The 10,063-nt window shown below is 39.3% G+C and overlaps 1 pseudogene; it reads left to right on the forward strand.

The window, feature by feature from the left end:
- Positions 1–2,589: 2,589 nt before the first annotated feature.
- Positions 2,590–8,075, forward strand: LOC148549380 (uncharacterized; annotated as a pseudogene).
- Positions 8,076–10,063: the final 1,988 nt, after the last annotated feature.

Genomic DNA, 10,063 nt, shown 5'->3' on the forward strand with positions numbered 1-10,063 from the left:
TCCGCGTTTTGATTCAGAGTGCAAGGATTGGTATCAAGTTCAATTGAACGGGTCTCGGAAGACATTTGGTCATCTTGGTGAGAATACAATTTCTAAACCGCCCGGATCAAAGAATATAGATCAAGACAACGGCGGATTTAAAAGCAAAGTTTGGGATCCTAGAATCTATTCTGACATTCGTCACCCCGGGAGCCTGAGAACCTGTTTGAAGCTGCTCAATAGCTTTACATGCCTAGTTTGGGACCTCGGAGGTTGTTGGCATTCCAAACATTGGTGGAGATTTCTGGATGAATTTAAGCATAAGCCACCATAACAGGAAGCTCATCCAATGTCCAACTTAAGGACTTTAACTAAAAGTGCTAGGTAGGAGACAACCCACCATGGTATGGTCGTTTCTTTTTCAATTTTAGTTCGTGTTGTTTGTTTTTATATTATATTATTTTCATTGAACCTGAATATTATTCATTAGCATTGCATACTGCATAATTGCATAATTGCATAAAAAAATCGCACGCGACGCGTCAAACGCGACGCATCCGCGTCACTTGTGCATTAGGAAGAAAAGGAAAGTGAACAGAAAGTCACGCGAAAGCGTGGCTGGAAGCGTGCCATTGGCACAATTTGTTCCACGCAATCGCATCGCTAACGCGTTCGCGTCAGTCGCGAAACACACCTCCCACGCGTCCGCGTCACTCACGCAAAAGCGTGATCTAGAAATCGGCGTAAAAATCCAACGTCCAGAAATCTGGGCTGGAATCGTGCGGCTGGTGTGCGTTTAGCACAAAACGGCCCACGCGTCCGCGTCCCTGACGCGAACGCGTCACTTGCAAAACACCCATCCCACGCGAAAGCGTGAGCGACGCGTCCGCGTCACGTGGATAGCATGGCACCCTAATGGAGACAGAGAGTTGCGCTGAAACGACGCTGGAATTGTGCGTTTAGCACAATTTTCAGTGACGCGGTCGCGTGCCTCACGCGTCTGCATCATCCATCTTGTACCCAACCCGCGCAATCGCGTCAATCACGCGACCGCGTGAAACCTATTTCACCCTAGCCATGCGATCACGTGTCCCACGCGTTCACGTGGATTCAAATCCACTAACCCCCAGTCACACGAAACCTAACCCCATCGCGCCCCCCATACCCCCCCCCTTTTCTCCTCCCCCTCTCTGCAACTCCCTCCTTTGCAGCCATCACCACCGCCGACCACCTCCGATCGCCGCACCACCCCCAACCACCCAGACCCCCCCTCTCCCCTTTCTCTCCTTCTTCCTTCCCTCCCCTTCTTCTCTCTCTTCTTCCTTCCACCACCGCTGCCCCCACCGCGGCCAGCCACCACCACCGTGCCACCAGCGCCGCCTCCCATTCCATCCCCCTCCAATCCACAACCCTCGCCAACCCTCCCACCATCACAACCCTTCACCCAACCCAAACCCCACCCTCCAACCCAACCTGCTCCACCACCGCGCCGCCCTGTTCCGCCACAGCGCCACCGTGCCCCCTCCCAGCATCGCCACTTCACCACCGCCATCTCTCTGATCCCTACCTTAGTTCATACGCATACCAGGTTCTGCCGAATGCCACTTTTCTTTCATTCGTAGTTAGTTGCATATTTTTTTTAGATTATGTTCGAATTTAGCTAGTTAGAGATGCATGTTTGTAGTGGATTCTAGGTGGTTAGGTAGCTAGGATGTGGTTAGTGGATTTAGGCCTGATAATTGCGCCGTACTTGTTGCTTGTTTTACCTATTCTGCTATTTTTGTCTGGCTGTGATATTTATACTGTTCATATGCTGTTCTTCACTGTTTCATGCTGCTATTACACTGCTCTTTCATGTTCATATTACTTATGTCTATTTGCAGCTTTATTTTAATTTATATGAACTGTTCTGCTTGCTGTTTATTACCCGGGAACATCCAATTTTAGCCGGAATGCTGCCCAATTTTCTGCAAATGGTTTCCTTCCCATTCATGTATTGGTTTTGGCAATTTTAAATTTTGCATTACTTAGCTTTTACCAAACCATTTCATGAATGCACGGGATAGCATTCTTATTCCTTCTTAATTCCCTGGCTAGTAAATCGCATTATTGATGATTTCCTTCTAATTTTTGCTACTCTCATCTCTATATGAATCATCATCAACCTGATATCCTTGCTTGAATATGAGTTGCTTATTCTTTAAATTTGTGAATTTCTTGTTACCTAGGAAACATTTATCATGCCACTTACTTTAACTTTCTTTCCCCTAACTCACTGCTTTCCACTTTCTAACCTCTTTTTCACTTTTAACCACTTTTAACTTTCTAACTTCTCCCTTTGTTTTTTAACCAACTCTTTCAACTTTTTAACTCATGGCATGATTATTTTTTCTCCTAATTAACAGGTATTCTACTTATAATATATTTTGGATTGTGATTTCTCATCTCAGATTTTTAACTCCGAAACAATCCAAAATGTACATTTATTTAACTCATTTCTTTATTCTAATGCTCTTTTGCGAATATGTGCTTATCTTACTATTATTCTATTTGCCTACTTGTTTTTCTGCTTTTGTTCTTCAATTATATCCTGCATTTCTGTTTTTCAGGATGTCTGACCCTCAACGAAAAGGAAAAGGCAAGGCAACCACTGGTAAAAGGAAAAGAGGTGAATCCTCTATGTCTATCATGGACATTATGCATGATGACTCCTGGCGGGAAAAGCACTTTACCCCGCAGGAGAAGGCTGACCAGCTCCTCACTGCCAATGATCCGGTAAAATTTGCAAACAGATACTCTGAGCTGAAGTATCCAGTGTTTGCCACCTCCAGGAACCTGTACCTGGAGCGAACTCTGAAAATTCCAGAAGAACTACAGCAGTACACCTCCGATTAGATCAAACAGAGAGGCTGGTTCTTCTTAGAGAGAAACTTGACAAAGGTCAATTCTTCCTGGGTCAGAGAGTTCTACTGCAACTATTTCAAGACTACCCTGGATGCAGTGCACCTCAGAGGAAAACAGATATTGGTAACTGAGGAAGCCATTGAGAATATTCTGCAGCTTCAGCCTAAGTCAGATCAGCCTGATGATTACCAAAAGGCTGAAGAGGACATGCGCTTTCTGAGATTTGACTGGGATGCTGTCAAGCAAAGGATAGCCCTTGATCCTACTGCCCCATGGGTCATGGGAAAGAACACAGCAATGCCTAAGGGAATCAAGCTGATGTATCTAAATGATGAGGCTCGGCTTTGGCACCAGATCCTGAGCAACTTTGTTATGCCGAGCACTCATGAGACGGAGCTGCCTGCTGCTATGATCACCCTCCTCTGGTGTGTGATGGAGGGTAAGGACTTGTATCTTCCACATTTCATCCGGTATTACATGGCCAGAGTCCATGTCAGAGGCACTCTCCCTTTTCCATATCTGATTACCCAGCTCGGCCGTCGAGCTAACGTGCCTTGGGAGCTGGCTGACGAGAAGCCACCTGCTGCAGACTGCAAGAAGATTATCCCTCACAGCAGGAAGTTTCAGGCTTTGGGTTACAAACCTCTATTCCTCACCGCTCCTGATGAGACAGCCACACCTTCAGCTGCCCCTTCTTCATCTACTGTTGCCCCAACTACCACCACTGCACCTCCACCTGCCTCAGAGCCCGTTTATCACCTCGTGCACCGCTTATTTCAGCAGCTGGACCAGATGGAGTGCCGCAACTGACGGCGATATGAGAGATCTGAGCATCGTAACAAGCGACGCTATGAGCACCTCAAGTTGATAATCCGATCTGGCGGCGACATTCCCTCCGAGCCTGACACACCATCAGAGCCATCCGAGGAGGAGGCGGACGAGCATGAGGAGGAGACACATGCACAGAGAGAGGCTGAGCAAGCAAGACCAGTGCAGGCTGCGCCACAGCAGGAGGAGCCACACCAGATTCAGGCCGCAGACCCAGAGATTCCTATACAGTCAGAGCCTCCACTGCAGTAGACAGATCCTCCTACCCTTATCCAGTCTGCAGACCTTCAGGCCTCCACCGAGACTCCAGCAGCCCATCCTTCCGGTGATGGCACTTCTTCACACCCAGCTTGAGTGAGCATCGAGGACGATGCTTTATTTTAAGTGTGGGGAGGCCGCCATCCCTGGCGTATCTTTTTGGTGAACCACTACAGACTCTTTTATCTTATTTTGTTATTTTTTCTGTATTTTTATTTTTATTTTTATTTTTATTTTTATTTTTCAGTATTTATACATTGTTCTTTTGCTGTATTTTTACTTTATTTCTGCATTTTGCACTTTAGTTTATATCTTAGCCATTTAGTTTAGTTTGCAATTCTAAACTTATTAGTTATAGAATATGTGGATTAATTAGTATAGTTTACCCTTTTAGCATATGATAGTTTGGTTTAATTGAAAATAAAAGGAGTAAACTAGAAATCTTAGTAAATTAAAACAATCCACATACCTTGTATATATAGCATTACATGTTAGTTAGTTAACAACATTTCATCAAGAAACAACACTAAGATTTTAAGGGCCACCCTAAAATTTACATTGAGAATAATGGGAACTTTTAATTTCTACTTGCATGACATGTATAATTGATATATGATTTTTGAGCTGGAGAACACACAGCCTGTGAGTCTTGAGCTTAATTGCATGGTTACATTCAGACCATAATTTTCATTCCTGTGTGTTTTGCCCTTCTTTTTCATTCTGATGTTCTTTACTTTGTTTTAATCTATATGTCCAATTATAGAATATAGATACATACCAAGAGATGATTGAGGCCATCATTTGAATTTTTCCTCACTTATCCCAAATTAGCTACCTTTTACATCACCCTTGTTAGCCCCCTTGAGCTTTTTAATCCCCTCTTGCTCTATTAACCACATTATTAGCCTTAAATAGAAAAACAAGATAAAAAATCCCAAGTTGAATCCTTGGTTAGCTTAAGATAGAAATTGTGTATTGTTTAAGTGTGGAGAATTTTATGGGAACATGGGATGATAGAAACAAAGTAGGAATTTAAAAAGAATAAGTTGTTCCAAAAACAAAAATTTAGGAAGCATGCTCATGTGAAATCAAAACAATTGAATTACCATGTGTATTGATTAAAAAAAAATTTCCAGTATTTAAATAAGGGGATACAAAAATTCTCCAAATGCAAAATAAAAGAATCAATGCACATGGGACAAAATTAAATTTAATACATGAGTTGGCAATACAAAGAGGGAAATTTTGGGCAAATAGGTTAAGAAACTTTGATTTATAAAGTATGTATGTTAGGTGAGATCTTAGACTAATCAAGGATTCGCTTATTAGCTCACTTAGCCTTATACATATACCCTTACCTTTACCTTGGCCCCATTACAACCTTGAATAAGACCTCATGATTTTTGTATGTCTGTATTCTATAATTGTTGATTGGTTAGAAAAAGAATAGAGTGATTAACCCAATAAACACTGAGTGACTAGAGAGTAAACACAAAATCCAGTGAGGGTTCAATAGCTCATCACCATATATCTATGCTTAAATTGTTAATTGTCTTGCAAGCTTGTGAAATATTTTTACCCATCTCAATTGTAAAAGTGCTTTAACATTATCTAAGGTTTGGCTATGCATATATGATTCCTTGAGGATATGAATTAATTTAACTACATGTAAGCTTTATATACAAGTGAATAACAATTAGAATTGCATGATTCATTTAGGTAGTTGCATTTAGAATAGATTGCATTGCATGAGATTCCACCACTTTAACCTTACCTTACTCTTTATCTTGGATTTAGCATGAGGACATGCTATTGTTTAAGTGTGGAGAGGTTGATAAACCCATATTTTATGATATATTTTGTGCTCAGTTCGAGTGATTTATTCAATCCTTCATCCACTTATTCATGTGAAATTGCATGGTATTACTTTCCCTTCCTTATCATGTGATGTATGTGAAAAATATGTTTCCTATGCTTTAAAAATAATTATTTTAATTACCTTTTATTACCATTCAATGCCGTGATTTATGTGTTGAGTATTTTCAGATCTCCTAAGGCAGGAATGATTTAAAGGATGGAAAAGAAACATACAAAAATGGAAGGAAAGCAAAAAATGGAGTTTTTGAAGAAACTGGCAGGGACGCGGACGCATGGACGACGCAGCTGCGTGCCTAGGGAGAAAAGGCAGTGACGCGAACGCGTGACTAACGCGGACGCGCGCCTTGAGCAGAACGCAGATGACACGTACGCGTGACCGAAGCGAACGCGTGATAAGGAAAACTCCCAGATGACGCGACCGCGTGACCCACGCGGATGCGTGACAGATGCCACGTACCAGAAACTGCAGAAAACGCTCCCAGCAATTTCTGAAGCCCTTTTTTGGCCCAGATCCAAGTTCAGAAAGCACAGATTAGAGGTTATAAAGTGGGGGAATGCATCCATTCATGAAGAGGCCTTCAATTATTCACTTTTCATAGTTTAGATGTAGTTTTTAGAGGGAGAGGTTCTCTCCTCTCTCTTAGGTTTTAGGATTAGGATTCCTCTTAAAGGATTTAGGATTTCAACTCTTCATCAGGTTCAATATTTCTTTTACTTTATATTTCTCTTTTACTTTCAGATACTTTAATGCTCTCATTTAATTACTTATGTTGCCAAATTGGCTTATGAACCATTCATGTTAGGATTTTCTTTATTTAATATAAACTGAGGTATTTCAGATTTATGATTCTTATTTAGCTTTTTATATTCCTGGCTTAAATTGATTAATTGGTAACCCTTGAGTTGTCAAACTCATCATGATTGATAATTGTTATCTTTGCTGATTGATCTAAATTCCTATAACTCTAGTCCTTCCTTAGGAGTTGACTAGGATTTTAGGTGCTAAATTGATTTATCCACTTGACTTACCTTCATAGTTAGAGGTTGACTTAGTGGGAGCAAAATATAATTCTCATCACCATTGATAAGGATAACTAGGATAGGACTTCTAATTTTCATACATTGCCAAGAGTTTATTTTACAGTTATTTATTTATTTTACTTGTCATTTAAATTACTTGTTCCTTACTTTCAAAACCCCCAATTTACAAAACTCATAACCAATAATAAGAACACCTCCCTGCAGTTCCTTGAGAAGACGACCCGAGGTTTAAATACTTCAGTTATCAATTTTAAAGGGGTTTGTTACTTGAAAACGTTTGTACGAAAGGATTTTCTGTTGGTTTAGAAGCTATACTTACAACGTGATCATATTTTTATATTTCTTTACCGATAGAAAAATCGATCGTCACACGCGTACGCGTACATGGCGCGTCGGCGTGTGTAACACCCCAATTACCCTAAGCCTTATCTCTAGCCGTAAAGGAAAGGTTAATCAGAGGTTACGACAGTCCTAAGGCTTATACATATTTATATATATAGAAGGAAATAACATAATCTAGAAGCCTGAAGAAGGATATAGCTCAAAGACAGAATTTCAGAAGCGCGAAACGTTCACACGAAGCTAACGCATAAGATACAAGATATAGATGCAAAAGAATAGAATATATATATTTAGATATAATAGTATAATAATCATAGGGGACTAGTCGCGACTTGCGGAGTTTAAGCCGACTAGTATATATTCAGACATACAAAGTTTGGAGTTAAAAACGGCTTATACAACTATTCTCTCAAATAAGCCTCTAAGGCCATAAAGATAAATATACAAAAGGTGAAAGAATACTATGACGAAGTAAAATAGAAATACACAAGAAACGAACCATACTCCGCTCGATCACCATATCCGCAATCTCACCGAAGTAGATTACGACTTGCATCTGAAAAACAACAACAAAGTATGGAATGAGAACCGGAGGTTCTCAGTATGGTAACAGTGCCCAATGATGTAAGATGTACGGTCCCGGGACGCCGAAGGCAATCCTAGAACTTCACATCACATACTGATATTCAAGCTTAGAACAAAATAAATAAATATATAAAGAACTTAAACCATAAACCAGGGTTGTCTAAACCTAGGGGAATTCTAACTAATACTGTTCACACCGCTGTATCCACAGCCGTCGCCAACCTAACCTCCGTGCGATCCCATCACCACCACCTTCCTAACCTCCTCAAAGTCCATAACAAACATAGTTAATGCAAGCAAGTAATACACAGGTAATATTCATATATATCAATTAATTCAAGAAGCAAGTAGGCATATTATACAAATAGGCAAACCCAAGTAGTCAAAGCAACCAGGAAAATAAGAGATGCATATGATGAATGCCTATCCTATTGGCTCGTGATATCACTTGTTGGTCCGTAAATACCAACCTGGCACATCCTCCCGGATGTAGCCTTTTCTGCCACGCCAGGGATATAGTGCCCTGCACACTCATGCAGCAGCTCTTTTGCTACGTCAGAGATATAGTGCCCTACACACTCATGTAGTAGGGAGTCTACTACGCCAGGGATATAGGCCCCGCACACTTTCTGCAGCAGAGAAGGAACCAACCACAACAAATCATGCAACAGAACAATCTGCTATGCCGGGGATATAGGCCCCGCACACTCTCAACATTCAACAAGTCATGCGACAGAAACATCTGCCACGCCGGAGATATAGGCTCCGCACACTATCAACAACAACTGGTCATGCAGCAGAATAATCTGTCACGCCGGAGATATAGGCTCTGCACACTATCAACAATCCAATAACTTCATCCCCAAATCACCACCAGACATCACCATTCCTCATCTCAAATCACTTTCAACAATATCTACTCGTGCAGTAGAAAAACCTGCTACGCCAGGGATATAGGCCCTGCACACTTTCCTTTCATACTCATCAACCTCATAATAACCATTATCAGTTCTTAATTCCATTTCGAACTCATTATTTCCTCATTTTTCTCAATTCATTATCAACAATCACCATATGCACGACTCTTCCTTCTCTCTCAACTAACTCATCCTCAAAACACTAGAAACCTAAAACCTAAAATAATAATAAAAATAAGATTATTAATAGTACTTAAAAAGAATACTAAAATATGTTATTTTATATATTATTTTTAATTTAATAAATAAATATTAATTTTTACTATAAAAAATATTTAAAAAGTTGTCAATTTTTTATATGTTATTTTTAATTTCATAAATAAATATTACTTTTTATTATAATAATAAAAAATTATAATATACTAAAATAAAATACTTTAAAAACTACTAAAAATATAAAAAAAATTAAATATACTAAAAAAATAATATTATAAATTAATATTATATTTTTTAGTAATTAATTAATTATTTACCTAGAAATGAATTTAACTAATATTATCCTAACAATATTTATTTTATCAAAATTAATTTTAGTAAAAATTGGCAAACATAAATCATGTTGACACAAACTCACTTCTATCCAAAATCAATTCTACAAACTCACTTTTATTTTATTCAAATTCCAGTTTAATCAACGTAAATCAAAAAACACACTAACTACTTTCACCTCCTCTTTTTTATTATCCATATATGATATCTTAGAAGAAAACCATCACAACTTCATTAAAAAAATCTCACACTTTCTTTAACCATCTAGGAACCATCATTATAATAATATAAAAAGTCTCAAACAGGTTTGTGTAATAAATTTTTTTGAAGTAAATGAAAAATAAAACAAAAAGCAAAGAAAAGAGAACACAAGAAATTAAACTGATGATGATGAAAGAACATAAAGTTTGGTCACAGCAAAGAAGTGCCTCTTGGCCCTTCGTTCGGAAAAGGAAGTGTCTGGCGAGAACTGTTTCAATGAATTGGAACCGTAAGGAGTAACGGCGTCGCATTACTAGGTTTGGATGGTGGTGGTAGAATTGACATACACCACTTGCAGTGACCAGAGTTGGAACGTGAACGACAGCTGAATTGTTGGGTAGTTGTTGTTGATGATGATAAAGGTTATGCTCTTTTGTCATTTTTTTTGAATCAGTTTTTTGATATTTGTCTATTTCTTCTTTTTTTTTTTTCTGTTTAGAAATAAAATTAAAGGAAAGACTAAAGAGATGATGATAATAATGGTAGTGTGGTGGTAACGGGTGGAAGACCCAAAATTTTCG

This window comes from Arachis ipaensis, chromosome B8 (genome assembly GCF_059453495.1).
Source record: "Arachis ipaensis isolate K30076 ecotype BB chromosome B8, ASM5945349v1, whole genome shotgun sequence".
Taxonomy (NCBI): Eukaryota; Viridiplantae; Streptophyta; class Magnoliopsida; order Fabales; family Fabaceae; genus Arachis; species Arachis ipaensis.